Here is a 22788-nt window from a genome sequence, read left to right as displayed (position 1 = left end):
GGAATGCCTTACGCTCCCCTATAGGACCATCTGTGCCATTACAGGCACAAATTGTCCCTATGGTTAATCCGCCTTGGGCGGAAACTTTGTCTAACCAGTTGCAGCAATTAAATCTTACCTTGGGCAGACAAAAATCTACTCCATGTCACTCTAGTGTCTCTGGGTCATCTAAGTGGGCTGCTTCCTCCTCACAATCCACAAATCTCTCAGATGTTTCATTTGAAGAGGAAGGGGAGCATACTGTCCTTTCAGACACTGAATTAGGTGTTTCTGACGAGGATTCTCCATTGAAAATTGATGTCCCTACCCTTGTTGGTGCCATTAAGCAAATCCTACAAATCACTGATGATGAGGATCCACTACTGTGGTTAAGAAAACTGATATGTTTAAATGGCAGTAGGTGGTTAAAAATCTATTACCCCATTCTGACCATTTGGTGGACATCAGGCAGGAGCCCTGGTCTAATCCATGGAGGAAATTCCCTCTGTATAATCGGGTCTTGGCTCACTATCCTCTCCCTGCAGAGTTATGTAACAAGAAGGAAAATTCACGGCCGGTGGATTCTCATGTCACCGCCTAGTGGTGTCGTCCACTCTGCCTGTCACCACTGTCACATCACTGAAGTAACCGACAGATAAGCATGTGGAGGGATGCCTGAAATCTATTTACTCCCTTACAGGTGCTGTACATAGACCCACTATTGCAGCCTCTTGGGCTGCAAAAGGAATTGAAGCATGGGTTCAGGCATTAGAGGAAGAGCTGCCCGAGGATATATCGGACAATGCCAGACAATACCTGTCTCACATTACCATTGCCGCCTATTACATTCAGGAGGCGTCCTCTGAGGCGGGTGTGTTGGCAGCCAAGGCGTCGACTACGTCTGTCCTGGCTCGCTGTGTTCTGCGGTTGAGATTATAGAAGGTGGATCTAGACTCAAAAAAGACCTTGGAGGTACTCCCCTTTAAGGGGGACATTTTGTTTGGGGAAGACCTAAATAAAATTGTGTCTGAATTGGCGGCTGCTAAGACTGCCTTTCTCCCAAATACTAATCTTGCTGCACAGAAGGCTAAAGGTACCACTTTTCATTCCTTTCAGCCTCAAAGGAAAGCAAAAGGTCAGGCATACCCGAGACAATCTTGTGCTTCCAAAACCACTAAGCCCAAGGCAAAGCAGTCCTGGGTGTCCCATCAGCCTGCTTCTAAACAAGACACGCCTGCTGCATGATGGGACGGGCCAGCTGGGGGACCCCACGGTGGGAGGTTGACTTCTTCAGTTCATGCAAGTCTGGTTAATGTCCACTTCAGACGCATGGGTGCGAGAAGTCTCTCACGGGTACACAGTCTCCTTCAAGAGATGTCCACATTGCCAGTTTTGCACCACGGTTATCCCTTCAGAACTGTTAAAGTCACAAGCTTTGCAAAAGGTTGTGAGGTCTCTCCTGAATATAGGAGTGGTAGTGCCGGTTCCTCTGTCCCAGAGAGGCAGAGGTTACTACTCGACCCTGTTTCTAGTTCCGAAACCAATGGGTCTTTCCGGTCTATACTCAACCTCAAATCACTGAACAAGTTTGTGAGAGTGTCCAAGTTCCGTATGGAAACACTGCGCTCAGTTATACTGGCTATGGAACACGGAGACTATATGGTATCCCTGGATATACAGGATGCGTACCTGCATATACCTATTGCCATGTCGCATCAGCAGTATCTGTGGTTTGCTATTGGCAACCTCCACTATCAGTTCCAGGCTCTGCCATTTGGACTGGCTACGGCTCCTCTGTTCTTCACCAAGGTCATGGCCGTAATGACGGCCCATCTCCGTCGCCAGGGAGTCAGGATCCTGCCGTATCTGGAGGACTTGCTGAGTCTGGCAAACTCCCACGATGTCCTCCTCAGTCATCTGCAGCTGACGGTAAGCTTCCTTCAAGCCCAGGGGTGGCTCATCAATTGGAATAAATCCTTGCTGGTCCCAGCTCAGAGCATGGTTCATATGGGGGCACTGCTGGACTCAACTTCAACACAGGATAAGATTCTTCCTTTGTCGCCCCAGAGTGTCGATACACTCGGCGATGCAAGTACTTGGCCTGATGGTGTCGGCATTCGGCATGGTAGAGTACACTCAATTTCAATTTCATTCTCGCCCTCTGCAGAGGTTAATCTTTTCCAAGTGGGATGGCCTACCTCATCAGATCAGATCTCATATGATCACTTTGACTTCGGAGGTTCGTCTGTCACTGAGCTGGTGGCTACAGGACCAGCAATTGAGCAGGGGCCGTCCCTTCTTGATCCCCGACTGGGTCTTACTGACAATGGATGCCAGTCTGATGGGATGGGGTGCGGTGTAGGAACAACACTCTTCTTAGGGTCGCTGGACCAAGGAGGAGTCACTCCTCACAATAAACATTTTGGAGTTGCGGGAGGTGTTCAATGCACTGACTCTTGCCCTGCCTCTGGTACAGAACAGGTCGGTTTAAGTACGGTCAGACAATTCCACTATGGTGGCATACATAAACCAACAAGGCGGCACTCGAAGCTGCATGGCTATGATGGAAATGTCAAAAATCCTTCTTTGGACGGAACACCATCTGCCAGCAATATCGTCAGTGTTCATTCCGGGCATCCTAGACTGGGAAGCGGACTTCCTCAGTTGCCAGGACATGCACACCGGAGAGTGGAGTCTTCATCCGGAACTCTTTCAACTCCTAGTGGACAAGTGGGGTCTACCAGACGTAGACCTGATGGTGTCTCGACACAATCGCAAGGTTCCGGTCTTCGGATGAAGGACCAGGGATCCTCAAGCAGCATTTCTGGACACACTGGCAATTCCATGGAACTTTCGGCTGTCCTACATGTTCCCTCCAGTGTCGCTCCTGCCTAGGGCCCTGCGGAAGTCCAAACAAGAAGGATGATTTCTACTTCTAGTCGCTCCAGCATGGCCCAGACGGCATTGGTTCTCGGACCTGCAGGGTCGATCGACAGAGCATCCTCTTCTACTTCCTCAGCGCCCAGACCTCCTCGTACAGGGCCCTTGTATTTATCCAGACCTGGCCAGGCTGGCTTTGACGGCGTGGCTCTTGAGGCATCACTCCTGAGAGCCAAAGGATTTTCTGAGGTGGTCATCCAAACTATGTTAAAAGCCAGAAAACTGGCATCTGCTTGGATTTATTACAGGGTCTGGAATTCTTACTTCTCCTGGTGTGCTGATAAGAATTATGATGCATACAGATTCAGAACTTCCAGAATTCTGGCTTTTCTGCAAAGAAGCCTGGACTTAAGCCTTCGTCTGGCCTCTCTCACATATCTGCCTTGTCGGTATGGTTTCAGAGAAAAATTGCATCCATGCCTGACATTCATACATTCACTCAAGGTGTCTTACGGATTCAACCTTCCTATTTCCCTCTTGTGGCTCCATGAGATCTGTCTGTTGTCCTGAATGCCCTGCAAGAGTGTCTATTTGAACCTCTTGAGATGGTGGACCTTAAATGGATCACAGACAATCTCTTGTTTTTACTGGCTATTGCTTCTGCAATAAGGGTGTCGGACTTAGGCGCATTGTCCTGTCATCTACACTTTCTAATACCTCATTGTGACCGGGCAGTTCTTAGAACTCGCCGAGGTTATTTGCCTAAGGTGGTGTCATCTTTTCACCTTAAGAGATTGTGGTTCCGGTCTTTATCTCTTCTGATTTGTCCTCCAAAGAGCGGTCTTTGGATGTGGTACGGCTCTCCGTATATATGTGGAGAGGACTGCCTCTATCAGGAGGTCAGATTCCCTTTTTGTTTTGTTTTCACAAACGTGGCTACTCGGTCTGTTGGACCTTCTTGGGCGGCCCGCTGTGGCGAGTCTTCAGAACAATTGTGCAAGGCGGCTACGTGGTTCTCTGTGAACACGTTTATTAGGTTCTATGCCTTTGATACTTCTGCCTCCCTGGATGTTTCCTTTGGACGCCAGGTTCTCATACCCGCTAAGGCGCATCCCCTCCCTTGATGAACTGATTTAGGACATTCCCGATGTTTCCCTGTGGAAACCAATGTAACCTGCTGCAGAAAAGGAGAGTTGTCATTGTTAACTCTTTGCGAGGTACATTGAGTTCCACAGGGCGCCCACCCTGATGCACCTAGCTGCTATGGGTTTGTATTGTATTAGCCGCAGGTCCCTTTTCTGGTCGTGAGAATGTTGTTCTATGTGACTAACATCTGCCTTCTCTCTTACCTGATCCTGCATTGGACTAGTTAACGAAACTGAGCTCACAGTGCCTGGAGGTGGGGTTATAGAGGAGGCCCCAATGCATCCTGGGACAGCCTAAAGCTTTAGCCTGTTGGTGCCTCTGGGTCAAGATCCACTCTACACCCTGTGAAACCCAATGTCCCTCGGAGAAAGTGAGTTAACAATGGTAAGTCTGCCATAACTCTCCTATTTCCATACTTTTGGTCCATGTTTCTTGTATGGCTCTGTGATTATTTCAATTATCTGTGTGGAAATAGCTTACTTGTAATGGTGCCCATACACTTATGAGATTATCGGTACTAGCCTTCGATTTCGACCACATCTGTGAGAGAAATCGAAGGATTGTATGCACATTTTAGTACCTTTCGACACGATGCGCGTGCACGCCGGTCGAATATCGCGTCTCAAGATATTATGTGCTGCACATAATATTTATCGAATCGCAGTGCGATCACATGTGTTTCTAGAAACACATGCTATATATTGCACTGCGATGTGCGATGGGCACCCGCCAGGAGCGGCACTCAGCGGTGACATGCCCATCACGTGATTACCATGCGATCTATCGCATGAGTGCATGGTAATCTTTTTGGCAGTTCAGGTGCGATTTCATCGCACCTGAACTGCTGGTGCGATGCCCCGCGATGTCGCGTCGCGGAGCATCGCATAAGTGTATGGGCACCATTAGGGGCATACACATTCATAGAATAATTGTGCTTCATTTCAGCAAGATCTATCTGCCTAAGATCTTAAGATACATAATGAGTCTGTAGTGCAGGGGTAGGCAAACTGTACCACTCCATCTGCTGTGACACTACACACCAAAGAATGCCCTGCAACAGTTTTGCTGTTAGATTTTTCTCACGTCCTAGGGGATCCTGGGATGGTACGAGTTATTATGGGGTATAGATGGGGTCCATTGGAGCCTGGCACTTTAAAATTTCTTCAGTGTGCTGGCTTCTCCCCTCTATGCCCCTCCTGCAGACTCAGTTTAGAAAAATGTGCCCAAGGAGCCGGGTGAATTCTCTGGAGCTCCAGAGAGTTTTCTTCAAATTAGTTTATTATTTTCAGGCAGCACTGGCTGGCACGAGTCTGCCTGCATCGTGGGACTTACAGTAGGGACCGGACCAACCTCTTGAAGGGTTAATGGTCCTTATCCCTGCTGACAGGACATAGCTCCTGAGGTGTTGTTTCGTATTACCCCCAGGGTATGTGCGCACTCCAACAGCATGCCGTCACCCCTAACGGAGCTGAGGATGCTGGAGTGGTGAGTACAGAAATCAGGGTCCCGGTTAGCGGGTCCTCGGTTAAAATGCCGGCACAAGGGCGCGACGGGCACTCGGTGCTGCTCACTGCGGTGCCCACGGCAGATTCCCACACTGGCGCTGATCACAGTAAAGGAGTTTTAACCCCGTTTTCTGCAGAAAAGGAGTGTTTGCCAGTATAAACTTTGCAGGGACTGTGCGCCATTAAGGGGGCGGGACTTCCCGGAGAGCGGGACCAGCAGCTCAGTGGCACCATTTCCTGATGCATCACACTACAGGCTGCATGCAGTGAAGTGCTGCTCCTCTAAGTATCCTCAAAAACACGTTGTTACTGATACCAAGGGGTTTTGTAGAAAGGCGGGAGCAATATATTGTATGTATATACATAAAAAACTTGTTACCTTATTAAGGCTCTAGTTTCTGCCCGGCAAAGCACTGTGTGCTGGTTCTCTCCCTCTCTGTATCACTCCATCCAGGCGACCACTGGGTATCTGTGTTATTCACTGCTCCTGTGTGTGTGTTCTGCTGTATAAACGTGTCTGGACATGTCAGTCCTGCAGCACAAAGTTTTCTCACTCTCCAGGGGGGTCTCTGCTGTGTACACAGTGCAGTCTCCCTTCACAAGGAAGCAGCATACAGGGTCCTGAGTGGCTGGATTCAATAAACGGGGTGTTGTCTAATATATCCTCTGAACTGGCTACTGCCGGGCAGGAGAGACAAGTGTTTAAGAAATCTATGGATGATTTTCTGACTCATACCTCTGATCTCAGACCTGTCTCTCAGCCCCCTCTGCTGGTTTCTCAGAAACGCACATTACCCCATGTGATCCAATCTGACTCTGATAATGAAATGCCAGATTTGGAGGAAGAGGAAGTTGAGGTGGATGAAGGAGACCGTACTCTGTCTCAGGGTGTGGAAGCCCTTATATATTCTTTTAGAGAGGTCCTGAATATCCCTGATAAAGAGACAGAACCCGAGGAGTCATTTTTAATATAAAACAAAAGTCTACTGCCACCTTTCCTATCTCTGAGGAATTAAGCACACTTTTTAAAGACGCATGTGTTAATCCTGACATGAATTTTCAAACACCCAAGCGGTTGCTAAATTTCTTCCCTTTCCCCACTGAGGATAGGAAAGTCTGGGTAAATCCTCTACCTGTGGATACCTCAGTGTCCAGACTGTCAAGTAAGATGTGCTGCCTGTACCTGGTGCTATCTCCTTAAAAGACCCTGCTGATCGTAAGATTGAGACTATGCTCAAATCCATTTTCCCTGCAGTGGGTGTCGCACAGAGACCCACCACTGCTTGTGGTTTTAATACCATGTCTCAGGATGAGCTAATAACACTCCTACAACCTATTCAGGATTCGGCTAACTTCATGAGTGAGGCATTTAAGGAGATTGGCATTATCAACTCACGCTTTACTGCTATGGCTGTCTTGGTGCGCAGGGCTCTGTGGCTGCGACAGTGAATGGTGGACGCCGATTCTAAAAAGGGCATTGAAAACCTTGCCTGCACGGGGGAGGCTTTGTTTGGTGAAGAACTGAACAAGTGGATTTCACAGGCTACTGCCGGTAAGTCCACTTATCAGCCATCAGCGGCTCCTCCGGCCAGACGTGGTAAAGCACACAGACCAGCGGCCGCTGGTTCCCTGGAACAGAGTTCAGGCCCTGCCTCCGCCAGACCCTCCGCATGATGGTTGGCCCCAGCCTCAAGTGGAAGTTCAGGTGGGTGCTCGCCTCAAATATTTCAGCCATGTTTGTGCTGAATCCTGCCCTGATCCTTGGTTGAGAGACCTGGTCTCCCAAGGATACTAGTTGGAGTTTCAACATCTCCCTTCTCACAGATTCTTCAGGTCTGGCTTGCCTGCCTCACCTGTGTCCACGGTTGCCTTGCTAGACGCCATCCAACGACTGCAACAAATGCAGGGCATTGTTCCAGTTCCCCCTCTTCTCAAAAACAAGGGCTTTTATTCCAGCCTGTTCATGGTACCAAAACCGAACGGTTCAGCCCGGCCAATCTTGTACCTTAAATCTCTGAACCCTTACCTAAGGGTATAAAACTGGGGGGATAGGGGTACTGGCGACGAGTGTGGCTAAAAACTATGTTTTAAAAGCTTAAAATTAGAAGCCAAAAAAATTCTAAAATTTATAAAAATATTTTTAATATATATGAGAGTAAAAACAGTTTCCAAGAATGGTTTTAAAAAACAAGAATAAAAAACTTTTGTCCATAAATGAAAAATATAAATACACTTAAAAGGATAGGAATTCAAAACTTAGCTTGTAAATAGTGGGTGGTCAGTATAAGCCCAACTCGTTTCGTCTCAACAGACTTCTTCAAGTCTGTTGAGACGAAACGCGTTGGGCTTATACTGACCAAACATAGCTTTTAGCCACACTCGTCGCCAGTACACCTATCCCCCCAGTTTTATACCTTTTAACATTACCATACCAGTTTTGTATTTTTAGGGGTAGGTAGACACCATTTTGAAAGGTTACGTGGGCTTAAAGCTTTGATAACAGAAATTTCTAATATATTCATACATTCTTTTACTGAGATTTAACCTCACAAGTGGCGCTATACTATCCTTTTTTCACCTTACCTAAGGGTATTCAAGTTTATGATGGAATCCCTCAGAACGGTGATTTCAGGCCTGGAAGAGGGGGAATTCCTGGTATCCTTTTTCAAAGTCGAAAAATATTGCAGTACACACATCACGTACAAACTGCACACAGATGGCCTCCGTGCGTGTACTTGTTCTACTGTGCGTGCGCATATTCGCAATTTGCGTATGGTCGCTCCCGCGGTCCTGCGCATTCGCGTGTGGTATGAGTATTTACGGTAGAGTTTGTGGACGCATGGAAAAGCTATCAAAACACATTACATATTTAATCCAAACAGTGCACAATGTACACATAGTCTCCTCGCATCACACCAGCAAGTTACAACAGTTTAAATGGTATCAGAACAAAGGGATTCATTTTTACAGGATAGGAGGGGACAGAACAAGGTTATAAGGTGGTGTTTAGTATCCAGCTGTAGGGTATTTTAAGGGTAATATTCCGGTGTTGGTTTGCAGAAGATTGCACGTTCCTGCGAATAGTTATGTGCAGGAGCAGAATATAGATTTATAATCTGTATTTACTGTACAGTAGGTATGCGGCGGGAACCCAGAGGAGACCACCCACAAGTGCATCTTGAACAGACATCGCCCACCTATTCAAACCAACCTATGACCTCTTCTGTACTGTAAATGACAATCCCTGTGTCCAATGGACATAGAGATTACAGTATCCATTGTGTTTTGGAAGATTGTATAAAAGGAGCCAGCTGCAGGCCTGGTCACACAAGACTCTCAAAGTTATCTATCTAGATGACCGAGGACCAGACTGGGTAGCGCGGCGAAATCCAAACAAGTATGTACCATTGACTGTAGCCATTATTCTTTTGTATTGTATTGCTTTGTTATTGTAAACCCCCTTTCAGTAATAATATGTTGTGGTGTCGGAACCCGGCAGTTTAATTACAATCTGGTGTTGTGTCTTCTTTTCCCTGCTAAGGTTTAAAGTGTATTACTATCGCATGCATAGCTGTTAAGGGTTCACAATGTATCTTTGGGTGTGTACGCGCTGCGTGTACTTTGTACAGGCAGCACAGCGTTTGTATGCAAAGTCCGTACACGGTACGGGACTCTGTACGCTAATGGTGTAATAAGTACGTAGGTTGTGGATTAAGTATAGCGGCCGCAGTGGCTTCATTTAAAGTGTATGAAATGTATTTTTAAAGTGTTGCTTTTAGTCCTGTATGTAAACCAGCGTTTACACCTTTGATATCAAGGATGCGTACCTTCACATCCCAATATGGCCGCCTCATCAGGCTTACCTTAGGTTCGCACTGAATATAGATCACTTCCAGTTCCGGGCCCTACCCTTTGACCTATCCACGGCTCTACGGGTGTTCACAAAGGTGATGATGATGCTACAACTCCGTGTAAGTGGTGTGAACATCGTTCTATACTTGGACGATTTCCTCATAAAGGCTGTGTCTGAAGCACGGTTGTTAGAAAGCATCGCACGGACTACATGGCTTCTGACAGATCACAGGTGGATTCTCAATCTGCAGAAGTCCCACCTGGCACCATCACAAAGACTGCAGTTCTTGGGGATGATCCTCGACACAGTGTTTCAGAAGGTGTTCCTTCCTATGGACAAGGCCTTGGCAATTCAATCAGTGGTGAGATCCGTTCTGAAACCTCAGAAAATTTTGGTGCATCTCTGCATCAGACTGTTGGGCAAGATGGTAGCCTCGTACGAGGCAATTCAGTATGGAAGATTTCATGCCAGCCCTTTCCAGCTGGATCTGCTGAACAAATGGTCCGACTCCCACCTACACATGCACCTGCGGATATCCCTGTCACCAAGAGCAAGGATTTCCATGTTATGGTGGTTACAGATCCCGCACCTGGTAGAGGGTCGACACTTCGGAAATCAGGCTTGAGTTCTGTTGAGAACAAATGCGAGTCTCCGTGGCTGGGGTGCTGTCACCCAGGAGGCTCAGTTTCAGGGAAGGTGGTCACCTCAAGAGGCCTCTCTTCCAATAAACATTCTGGAACTCAGGGCGATTTACAATGCCCTTCTACAAGCTGCTTCTCTCCTCCAACATCAGGCCATACAGGTCCACACATAAACAAACAGGGAGGTACAAAAAGCTGGGCTGCAATGCGAGAGATGTCCAGGATACTCCTCTGGGTGGAATGCATTGCCAGGGCCATGTCGGCCATCTTCACTCCAGGAGTGGACAACTGGGAAAAGCAGACTTCCTCAGCAGGCACGACCTGCACCTGGGGGAGTCGGGCCTTCACCCGCAGGTGTTTTAGCTGTTAGTACAGCGGTCGTGCTGCCCGCTAATTGACATGATGGCTTCTCAAATCAACAAGAAGCTGCGTCGATACTGCTCCAAGACAAGGGATCCACAGGCCGCAACGGTGGTTGCTCTGACGGCGCCATGGATTTACCAGTTCATCTATCTGTTCCTGCCGGTTCCTCTCATTCCCAGGGTCCTGAAGAGACTAAAGAGGGAAAGCGTTCAGGCAATTCTGATTGCCCCGGATTGGCCTCACCAGGCCTGGTATGCGGACCTCCTGGCCATGTCCCTCGAAGATCCCTGGCCTCTGCTGCTTCAGGTAGATCTTCTGAAAGGGCCGTTCGTCTATCAAGACTTACCACGGCTACGTTTGATGGCATGGAAGTTGAGAGGGAGATTTCCAGGCTAGGAAAGGGATTCCTGGAAAGGTTATCTCTACTATGGTCCAGGCTCGGAAGGTGGTCACATCTAAGCATTACCACCACATCTGGAAGCAGTATGTCTCCTAGTGTGAGGGTTGACAGTACTCCTCTGTGGATTTTCATCTGCGAAGGTTCTTGCTCTTCCTGCAAGTAGGAGTGGATATGGGCGTTCGGTTGGGATCCGTCAAGTTTCAGATTTCGGCCTAGTCTATTTTCTTCCAAAAACAGTTGGCTATTTTACCGGGAATCCAGACATTCCTAACAGGTGTCCTTCATATTCAACCACCCTTTATTCCTCCTACGGCACTGTGGGATCTCAGTTTGGTACTGACTTTTCTCCAATCTGACTGGTTTGACCCATTACACCGGGTGGACATGAAGTATTTGACTTGGAAGACTGTCATGTTGTTGGCCTTGGCCTCGGCGAGGCGTGTCTTGGAATTTGGTGCCTTATCCTGTAAGAGCCCTTATCTGGTGTTTCATGAGGATAGAGCAGAGCTCAGGACTTGTCCGCAGTTTCTGCCTAAGGTTGTGTCGGCATTTCATATCAACCAGCCGATTGTGGTTCCTGTGTTGAAGCAGAAAGAGTTTTTATTTCTTAACCAAGGTTAAGAAAGGATCAGGCGCAAGGTGGGCTGGTGTTCTAATTATAGCAGCTGCTAAAAAACAGGTCTAGTCAGTCCTGAAAACACTATGCACAATAAACAACAAACAAAGTAGCAGCGCTGTGAGATGTAAATATAAACATAAATTCAAATCATTCAAAATGGTGGGAGAGATAAACACACGTGGAGCTGTATGAACTGAAGGTGAAAAAAAGGGGTTAATTTATTAAAATATCTCATACAATATGTCAATAAAATTGATATAGGATAATAAAATAAAAAAGTAAAATACAATGAGCAGGATCACTGTAGGGCTGCCTTAGTAAGACTATCCGTTTTCTTAATTAGTGTGGACTAAATGACGGTATTTTGAGTTAGGTGACAACTGGACTTTATAACACAGTTCTGATGGCATCAGTGCCACATGATTTACCGCTGGAGGAGGGGGTTCTCTGGATAGCGTCCCTTATGACGGGTGGAACCAATAACAGTCTTGTATCCTCACCAGTATGCGGAGTCCTCAGTGCTGAGTGGCAAAGGGTGTGTTGCCAGTTGACAGGTTATTCACCTTTTTCTCTGTGCGTGGTTCGTCAAAGTCCACTAAAGATCCGGATGTCGTGCATGCAGCTTTCAATTGAAGATGGTGATCCTGAAGCATAAACACCTGACGCGTTTCGCTGCAGTGCCTGCAGCTTTCTTTGAGAAAGCTGCAGGCACTGCAGCGAAACGCGTCAGGTGTTTATGCTTCAGGATCACCATCTTCAATTGAAAGCTGCATGCACGACATCCGGATCTTTAGTGGACTTTGACGAACCACGCACAGAGAAAAAGGTGAATAACCTGTCAACTGGCAACACACCCTTTGCCACTCAGCACTGAGGACTCCGCATACTGGTGAGGATACAAGACTGTTATTGGTTCCACCCGTCATAAGGGACGCTATCCAGAGAACCCCCTCCTCCAGCGGTAAATCATGTGGCACTGATGCCATCAGAACTGTGTTATAAAGTCCAGTTGTCACCTAACTCAAAATACCGTCATTTAGTCCACACTAATTAAGAAAACGGATAGTCTTACTAAGGCAGCCCTACAGTGATCCTGCTCATTGTATTTTACTTTTTTATTTTATTATCCTATATCAATTTTATTGACATATTGTATGAGATATTTTAATAAATTAACCCCTTTTTTTCACCTTCAGTTCATACAGCTCCACGTGTGTTTATCTCTCCCACCATTTTGAATGATTTGAATTTATGTTTATATTTACATCTCACAGCGCTGCTACTTTGTTTGTGGTTCCTGTGTTGTCTGACACGTCAGTTGCCTCAAAATCCATGGATGTTGTTCGGGCTTTGAAGGTGTATGTCAAGAAACCTGCTCGTCACCGGAAATCTGATACCCTGTTTGTTGTCTATGACGCTACGAAGATTGGCTGTCTTGCTTCAAAGCAGACCGTTACTTGTTGGATCCGGATGACAGCCTTGCCACTGCAGAGTCATGTTCAGGACCACTCCACAAGGTTGGTGGGTTCTTCCTAGGCGGCTGCCCGTGGTGTCTTGGCTTTGGAGTTCTGCCAAGCTGCTACTTGGTCTGGTTCGAACACTTTTGTAAAGTTTTACAGGCTCGATACCTTGGCTACTGAGTACCTTCAGTTTGGTCGCTGGGTTTTGCAGGGGTCTCAGCACTCTCCCACCCTTTCTGGGAGCTTTGGGACATCCCCATGGTAACTCTTACCAACCCAGTGTCCCCTAGGACGTGATAGAAAATAGGAATTTAATACCTACCAGTAATTTCTTTTCTCCTAGTCCATAGGGGATACTGGGCGCCTGCCTCTGTGCTACCAATTTTCCTGCAAGAGTTGTTCTTGTGTGTTTACTGTTTGGGTCTGCTGTTGCTGTCCCTAGTTTGTAGTTGTGTATTGCACTGCTATCCTCTTGTTATGTTGTGTGCTGGTTCGTATCTCACCACTTTGTCTTGTCTGTTTTCCTCCTCTCAAAGTATGTCCGTCTGCTCGGGCACAGTTTTCCTACACTGAGTCTGCAGGAGGAGCATAGAGGGGAGGAGCCAGCACACCGAAGAATTTTTAAAGTGCCTGGCTCCAATGGACCCCATCTATAACCCTTGGTAACTCTTACCATCCCAGTATCTCCTACGGACTAGGAGAAAAGGAATTACCGGTAGGTATTAAATTCCTATTTTTTCCTGAAGAGACTTAATATCTTAATATATGTAGAACCCATAATTAGAACTGTTCTTCGACAGAAGGCAATAAAAAAGTTAAAATTTGGATTTTAACTTTTACATACCAGCCCACCTTTTACTGCAATGTCACAGTCAAGGGGGGTTTGGACAAGAAAGAACAAGTTTTAAGAGTAAAGAAATGCAGGGCTGTAACTAGACCGTAACTACATAAAGCTGGCCCTGTTTGTGCTGTGGATAAGTTTGCCAGTAACAGCACCTTTTCTCCCATAGCCCTGGGACATTAGTGGGTGGCAGACTGCATCTTGGGATTCAACACTGATCCTCTGACCATTGCCCACCGCAGTGCCTATTTGTTAACCTACTGATTGCCCTATCAAACCTCTTACGCTGGTTACCGAACGTATCTATAACTTTGTGGGGTACGCCCCAGCCTGATATGTTCTGATATTGTCTCCTCTTGTTCACCCGGAACCTATGCTGCTCCGCTTGTTTACTACGTCTATATAGACCGTGTCTCACTATGTCCAAAAATAACAACAAAGGTGGTAAACAAAAAAATTCCCAACAGGGTATCATGCAACACCTTTCCAGGACATCACATCACCCCTCTGACTCACCGCCTGCTTCTCCAGCGGGATCACCTGGTGCGGATGTCACGCCTGGTGATTCTTTTGCAACTAAAAATGACATTCAGGCCATGATGGCGGATTTGAATAAAACCCTCACCTCTAATTTCCAACAATTGTTTGCTGATCTACGAAGTGATTTGGCCTCTCTTTCCAATCACACAACTGCAGTGGAATCTAAGGTGGAATCTTAACGCTAAGGGTCTGCTGGAATTCTCTCAGGACATTAATTATATTTACCGTGAAGTGGAATTTCTCTGTGTTAAAATAGAAGATCTCGAAAATAGAGAAAGGAGATGTAATCTTCGCATTTGGAATGTCCCAGAATTGGTTGCCCCACCTGACCTGGAACCTTACCTTCTTCGTTTGTTCCAGATGCTTGTGCCTTCTCTCAAGGATCAATCATGTTATATTGAACGGGCACACAGGGCCCTCCGGCCGAAGCCCAGAGATGGTGAACCCCCCAGGGATGTGCTGATGAAATTCCTATCCTTTTAAGACTAAGGAACAGGTGTCTGCCTCTAGCAGAGCAATGCCACGCATATTTGATGTAAATGGCCGCCCGGTGTCGGTGAGGGATTCCAAGGAGGGGAAAGACCTGATCCATAGATTTCAGCTATCAGCGACTGGCGTTGGTCCATCCTCTAGTAACCCGTCTAGATCTTAAAAATGGACGTCACATGGGTGATCGGCAGTACTGTGATCCTTGTCTGATGTCCTCCCGTTCAGTATATTTTACACCCGACAAGGGGTGAAATTGGATTATTTGCTACTACCTGTGTTTGTTACCTTTTGATATTTTGTTACTGTTTTTTTTTGGTACACCCATTGTCCCCCTCAATTGCGCTACACAATACTGACGGGAGTCGGTAATGTATGTTTTCCCTACGCTATGTTACCTTGTCATGTTACACTGATTACCAACATGGTATAGTTATTGTTACTGTTTGCGTTCTGTATAATGTCTATACTGTTCGCCTACTTGTAGTTGTTTTTTTGTGTTCATTGTTTTCTGGTTCCGGGTGGACAGTCTCCAGTCTACTTAGCCTCGGCCACCCCCCTCCTACACCTGGGACTTTCTTGAGAGCTTCCCTACTCCCTTTGCTCTCTTTGTGTTTCTATTTACTGGTCATTTTATTGTATCCCTCCCAATAACTGGGTCCACTAGGTTTGCTTATTGCCGAAGCATACCTCACTCCCCTTCTATCTCCCCCGTGGGACCCGCCCTCTGTGAACCCCCCTCTTCTTTGTGAGGCGTTATTTAGTTCGCAACTTCCTCCCCCTCCCCCTGTTGTTACACACATAATTTTATTTTATTTTACCTTCTAGTGTATTACTACCCCCATCCCCAACACTGATCTTTTTTTAAATCTCTGATTAGTTACAGTATTATATATAGATTTTGTGTATACCTGGACGAGTAGGTGCTCCATCCAACATCATGCCTTTCAATGTGCTCTCTATGAACGTTAAATGCTTGAACTCCCCCGCCAAACGTTCCCTCCTGTATAAAACACTCAATACTCATTACGGGGACATTGTGTTCCTTCAAGAAACCCATTTAAAAAAAGTTCTCATCTATCGCTAATATCTAAAAACGCTTTCCCACGGTTCTGTATTCTTCCCACACCTCTAAGAAGAATGGGGTAGCTATTATGATACGATCGTCAGTCCCCTCCCAAGTTCTTTCTACTACTGTAGATAAGGAAGGGTGGTATATCATTATGCTGTGTCAATTGGGCCCTCGGATTGTGACTTTGGTAAACCTGTACGCACCCAATGTGGGCCAATGTAGCTTTTTCCGCAAACTCTTTCTGGAACTTCAGTCCCTCCGTAGTGGTATCGTTTTGGTAGTTGGGGACTTTAATTCTGTAATTTTGCCCGACTTATATAGGAGTACCCCCTGACGTTCCCCTCTTCCACACCCTCCTCTGGGAAATCTTAAGAAACACATGACTGAGGCTGGTCTTTTCGATACGTGGCGGGCGCATTATCCGACCTCCAGGGATTACACATTCTTTTCCACTCCCCATGGTTCATATTCACGAATTGACATGATTCTTGGTTTGCTACTACAAAACTTAGCAAAGGTAGACATTGTTCCCAATGTCTGGTCTGACCATGCGATAGTTCTGGCCACCGTCAATCTTCTAGAATCCCTGGGAGGCCGTTCTACCTGGCGATTGAATGAGACTCTCCTCCGCATTCCCCAATTTAACGAGCAAATTAAATCCGAAATAGAGGATTATTTTAATAACAATGTCACTGCAGATGCTCCCTTCCCTACAATCTTGGAAGCACATAAGGCTGTTATTAGAGGGGCAATGATTAAATATGCCACACATAGAAAAAAGCAGCAGACAGAGCGACTGACTACCCTCACATCTCAACTGACGCAGCTTGAGCGTGTGCATAAACAATCCCACTCCCCGCAGGTACTCCGTCAGATTCAAAGTATTAGAGGCGAGCTTCAATCCCTCCTCGCGGAACGTACAGAGAAATCCCTTAGGTATCTAAAGCAAAGATTTTATGAAAAAACTAACAAATCTGATTTCCTGTTAGCAGCCACCCTTAGAGCCAAAAAAGCTTCGCAGGCCATCTTGGCTCTTAGAAATGGTTCAAATGTTCTTAGCTATGACCCGGGTTCTATTAACGAATCCTTCTACTCTTACTACAAATCTCTTTATAATCTTGTAGAACCGTGAGAGGCCCTGAACTACCATCCGTGGTGGCCCAAGAATATTTGAATGCCTGTAACCTTCCTCGTCTTCCCGCCTCCGCAGTTAGCAAGTTGAACTCTCCCATCTCAGTCGAGGAATTTGATGTGGCCCTGAAATCTAAAAAACCATCTAAAGCACCGTGGCCGGACGGATTCCCCCTGTCATACTATAAATCCTTTTCAGGTTTATTGGTCCCCCATCTGCTCACTGTTTTTAATAAAATAATGCTAGGTGAACGTTTCCATGCAGACTCCCTAAAATCAGTGATCATTGTGTTGCCTAAATCTGGAAAGGACCCGACTAGTTGCACCAGTTATAGGCTGATTTCTCCTCTTAATGCAGACATTAAGTTATTTGCAAAGATTCTAGCGACCCGGTTGAATACTTATTTGGTCCAGTTGATTGACACCGACCAAGTGGGATTTGTCCCGACTAGACAGGCCCTCAACAACACGAGGTGCACAAGCAACCTGATCACATTTATTAATAAACACAAACTTCCATCTATTCTTCTGTCATTAGATGCCGAGAAGGCCTTTGACCGCTTGTCCTGGCCTTTTATGATTCAAACCCTGCGATCCTATGGTTTCTGCGGTAACTTTCTGTCTGCAATACAAGCTTTATAACACAGTCCCACGGCATCTGTCTCTACTAATGTGCTCTCCTCCCCATCCTTTGGTTTAGGTAATGGCACCAGACAGGGATGTCCTTTATCGCCTCTGTTATATGCCCTTAGCATCGAACCACTAGTGGTCCACATTAGGCTGCCTCCGGATATTAAAGGGATTGCTGTCTTTGGTACCCAATATAAAATATCTCTTTTTACAGATGTCTTGCTCTCCTCACCTCTGGCCTCACTCCCCAACTTGCAGACCACACTTTCGTTATTTGGTAGGTTATCAGGACACAAAGTTAATAGTACTAAATCCGAGGCACTAGCGTTTCACCTTCTCGTTGATACTGGGAAGCTTTTAGAAACAAACTTTGAGTATATCTGGCGGACCCACTACATCAGATACCTGGGGATCCAGATCACAAAACACTATGATCAGCTGGTAAAGAAAAATTATCACCGAGCTGTCTTCAGGCGCTGACAGATTTCACATATGATTACTTCTGGAGAACAGGTTTGTCATACGTTTGTTACCTCCAACATAAAACTTAAAAATATACAATAGTGTAATACTTTTTACACTCCACAACTCTCATGAGAATTTATAGGTAGAATCCGTACCATAAAGTATTGTCTGCCGTTAGGTCAGACAACATTCGCATAGACAGGAGAGGACTTGATCCTTAGTACAGTCCAAAATCTTCCTCCACACACCTCCTCGTTTGTCCAGTATCATAAAAGAAATATAGACATATATAGTGTAATATTGCTTTTTAATCTAAAACCAGAAAGAAAGACTGGACTCTCACCATATGGAAGAATACACAAGGCAGAATGGTATAAAACCAGGCGTCCCCAGCACCTCGTGATTCCTCCTACGGGTCCGTTCCAGGCGCCTCTGTCCCCCACAAAATTTGAACCAACGCGTTTCAATACTTTCAAGTATCTTTTTCAAGACATAAACTCTCCTATCCCGGGGATATCCTTTTATACCCCCTTTGATGATGTCATCAATTCCAAATGTAAGACCTATTGCCAGACATGGATCCACTACAATACTAAACATCCCATACATCACATTAAACCCACAATCCCTCCAATTGTCCATTTCAGGTGTTTGCAAAGTCCCTGTTTGGCGCCAAATAATTCCCTTTGCCCAGCAGGAAACGGAGGTGTTTTCACTTCCGTATTTGCATTCCATTCCGTAGACGTCACTTCCGATGACCGTCCACGCGTGTGTTCCGCCCTTCGCAACGTATCCCTTCTGGTATTGTCACTTCCGGTGATGAAGCGCATATGCATTTCATTGTCAGTTTAAACCAATCACTCACAATACCACTGGGGTATGTTAGAGGGAATATCTCATTGAATATAATCGTCCTTATTTCTTTAGCGCCGCCATCTTTGGAGAGATCATTCCGGACTTAGTGATTGCCAAGTATAAAATGCAAAATAAAAATACATATAATTAAAAACAGATATAACTTTATAAAGTGCATAAAGTTACTATAAATGGTTTATTTATAGTAACAACCATGGAAAATACCAAGAATAAAAAACATGAAATATGCTTTAAAATCCGCACCTAAAAATTCCTAGCTGACTCATAAAAACCATTTAAGTTCGAAATCCTTATTAATACCTATTGGTGCCAATGTGTTATAATTGTATATCATGGTCATTTCACACTTGGCTAGTTTAGATGCAATATCCCCACCCCTAGCATCAGTGCAAACTTTTTTTAATGCAAAGAAATTCACAATATATTTCGTATCACAATTATGTGTCTCCTTGAAGTGCTTTTAAAGTGCATGAGTGTCCACACCTTTCCGGATGTTTCTTAAATGCTCTCCTAATCTAGCCTTTAATGCCCTACTGGTCCTTCCAATATAAAATTTTCCACATGAGCATTCAATGGCATAAATAACATTAAAAGAATGACAGGTTAAAAAGTCATTAATTTAATGTTTTTTGTTATTAATCTCTACCTCTGTGAGTTTTTTGCCGAAGGTGTAAGATACATTTTTACACCCAATGCAGCCTCCGCATCTATAAAATCCCTTTGATAGCACATTGGTTTTACTCGGTGAGGAAGGGCATAAACTCTTCACGAGTTTGTTTTTTAAATTGGGGGCCCTTCTAAAAATGCAATTCGGATTATTAGGCAGTTCTTTCCCTATCACTGGGTCTTTCTTTAGTATCTTCCAATGTTTCCTTAAAACTCTTTTAACTTGATGATGTTGAGAGGTGTAATCAGTAATAAAAGACCATTTAAAACTATCCTTATCTCCATCAACTCCCTTCTTTTCTACTTTTTTTAGTAATTCATCTCTGTCCATAATGCTCACTTTGTCAAGAGAGTCAGTGATAATCCTATCTTCATATCCACTTTTCTTAAAGCTCAACGACATCTCATTTGCCTGGGTTAAAAATACTTCCCTTTCTGTACAATTTCTTTTTAAACTCTTAAATTGACTCATTGGTATGGTTTCCAACCATCTGTTATGATGGCAACTCTCTACATCTATGTAGGTGCTGGAGTCGGTCGGTTTCACATAATTATTTGTCTTTAGTGTCCCTTGATCAATATAAATAGTTAAATCTAAAAAATTTACTGATGATTGACTTTTCTCAAAGGTCAGTATAATGTTCAAATCATTAAGGTTTAAATATTTGCAAAAATCTTCCAGATCTTCCAAACTTCCCCTCCAAATGAAAATTATGTTGTCTATATATCTTCGCCACGACACCAGGTTTGCCCCGAATGGGTTATTATTCCAAACTTTACTGTCTTCCCACGCACCCATAAAAATGTTTGCGTAACTCGGGGCGAACCTGGTGCCCATGGCGGTCCCTCATTTCTGAATGTAAAATTCCTCTTTAAAAGTTAAATAGTTGTTGAACAAAATGAATTCAATGCCTTCAATTAAAAAATCCTGTAAATTGGAATCAAGAGTGGACAATGCTAATGCCTTTTTAACTGTCTCCGTACCTTGGCTATGGTCGATTATAGTGTAAAGAGAGCTCACGTCTGCCGTGACCAGGTAGTAACCTTCTTCCCACTCTACCGTTTTCAAAAATTGGAGAGCTTCTGTGGTATCTCTTAAATGAGATTTGTTTTTTACCACTAGAGGCTGCATGAAAAAATCTATAAACTGGGATAAATTGGCAGATAGAGATTCTACTCCGGAGACAATTGGCCTCCCTGGGGGTTTGACGGGATTCTTATGAACCTTGGGGAGGATGTAGATTGTTGGTATTTTGGGATCTTCTATACACACAAATTCTGATTCTTTGCTGGTTAACGTGCCCTTCTTTTTATAGGAATTTACAATCCCTCTAAGGCCCATAGTCATCTTTTTTGTAGGATCCCCTCTAACCTTTCTGTAAGTATCCTTATCCTCTAATAATTGGTAAACAATTGTTTCATAGTCAGATTTATCAAAAAGGACTATGCCCCCCCCCCCCCCCCTTTATCCGCTGGCTTTATGACCAAATTTTTTTCACTGGTCAGATTCTTCAATGCTCTTTTTACCTTAAAAGTAAGATTACTTTTTATATTTCCTGTTTCCAGTTTTTGCAAATCCCCTAAAACCAATGAGTCAAAGGACTCTATGAAACACCCCTTTAAGTGGGAAGGAAAAAACGTGGATTTTGGTCTGAATGGAGTATTACTGACCTGTTCCTGAACTACTTCTTCCCCTGCTTTTAAACTAAAGAACTTTTTTAAGGTGAGTTTCCTAAGAAATTTTTGTACATCTATGAAAATGCTGAACTGATCTACCCTTGTAGAAGGACAAAATTTGAGGCCTTTCATAAAGAAAGGAAAGGGACTAAAATCTTTAATCTGAGCACACATGTGTTATTAGAAGAAGAAAGATCTTTATTAGAGAAAGGCCTCAAATTTATGTTGGAGGTAACAAACGTATGACAAACCTGTTCTCCAGAAGTAATCATATGGGAAAACTGTCAGCGCCTGAAGACAGCTCGGTGATAATTTTTCTTTACTGGTCTATTTCTGGATGTGTGGTGACACCTTTCTATCACTGAACAATCCTTAGGCAGCTTATCAGCGCACTATACGTCTTCTTTTTCTTCTATTGTATACTATGAGCAGCTGTTCAAATTCTACAAATTATCAGGAAGGACTTGGCTAAATGGGATCCCTTGTGTATTTCATGGACTGGTAGAATTAATTCAATTAAAATTACTGTTTTACCGCGGCTGCTCTATCTGTTCCAAACCGTCCCCATTGTGGTCCCGACTTCGTACCTCCATATGTTGCAATCTATGTGTGGCAAATTTATTTGGTCCAACAAACGCCCCAGACTAGGTAGATCTTGCCTCTCTAAATCTTCGACTGCCGGCGGCTTGGGCCTCCCTATATTTGAACGATATTTTCAAGGCACGCAGTTGAGCCTCATCACCGCCTGGCATTCGCCTGAGGGTAGTAAGAAGTGGGTGTCCCTGGAAAGTGCACTTATTCATTTCTGCTCGGTTAGTTTCCTTCCGTGGCTCCCGCCACACTTGAGACCAGCCTCTGTACGTGATACCCCTTGCGTCCATTCTGTTCTGAAGGTGTGGGATAGTTTCAATAAGAAATTTGATTTAGCACCTTATCCCCCCCCCCCCCTCTCACTCCCCTGTGGCGTAATCCCCATTTTCCTATAGGTTGTATATCATCCTACATGTACTCTTGGGTTGAAGCAGGCATAAATAGGATCTTCCATATCTCGGGGGATTTTGCTCCGAAAAATTTCTCAACTCTATGTGAGAAATACGGTATTCAGGAATCTGGTTTCTGTCTAACTACCCGTTCCCAGTGTCTATGACTACTAAATGGGAAAATGCGCCACCAGTGGATTCCTCAGTTTGCAAAGTTTCAAAAAGTTAACCATTCCAACTGTAACAATGCTTAAAGACCCATCGGAATCTAAGATAGAAGCTATGCTAAAGTCCATGTATACAGAGTAAGAGTCTTACTTAGACCTGCTTTAGTTGGAGTTTGGGTTAACAAGGCTGTGGTCAGGGGCGTTTTAAGAGAGGAGGAGGCCCGTGTTCAGCCTCCTCCTCTCTGCCCGTAGAGTCTGAAGACTAGAGGGCTCAGACTCTACTGCGCATGCGCAGAACTCTGGGAAATGATGCGCCAGCCATTTTCCTGAGATCTCTCTACTGCGCAGAATGCAGTGAAAATGGCCGCTGGGCCATTTTCACTGTGTTCTAGCGGCACTGCGGATGCCGGC

General features: G+C 45.0%; 1 protein-coding gene and 1 long non-coding RNA gene across 2 annotated transcripts in view; one reads left to right on the top strand and one right to left on the bottom strand.

The window, feature by feature from the left end:
* LOC134966358 (uncharacterized) overlaps positions 1-5987 on the bottom strand; it is a 70872-nt gene extending 64885 nt beyond the window's left edge. The window contains exon 1 of the long non-coding RNA XR_010188629.1: positions 5890-5987. This is a non-coding gene — a long non-coding RNA (uncharacterized LOC134966358). The remainder of the gene's footprint in view (positions 1-5889) is intronic.
* PUSL1 (pseudouridine synthase like 1) overlaps positions 1-22788 on the top strand; it is a 384977-nt gene that overhangs the window by 100985 nt on the left and 261204 nt on the right. The gene's annotated exons all lie outside the window — the stretch shown is intronic.

Source organism: Pseudophryne corroboree, chromosome 10, assembly GCF_028390025.1.
Source record: "Pseudophryne corroboree isolate aPseCor3 chromosome 10, aPseCor3.hap2, whole genome shotgun sequence".
Classification (NCBI taxonomy): Eukaryota; Metazoa; Chordata; class Amphibia; order Anura; family Myobatrachidae; genus Pseudophryne; species Pseudophryne corroboree.
This window is presented reverse-complemented; position numbering and strand designations above follow the sequence as displayed.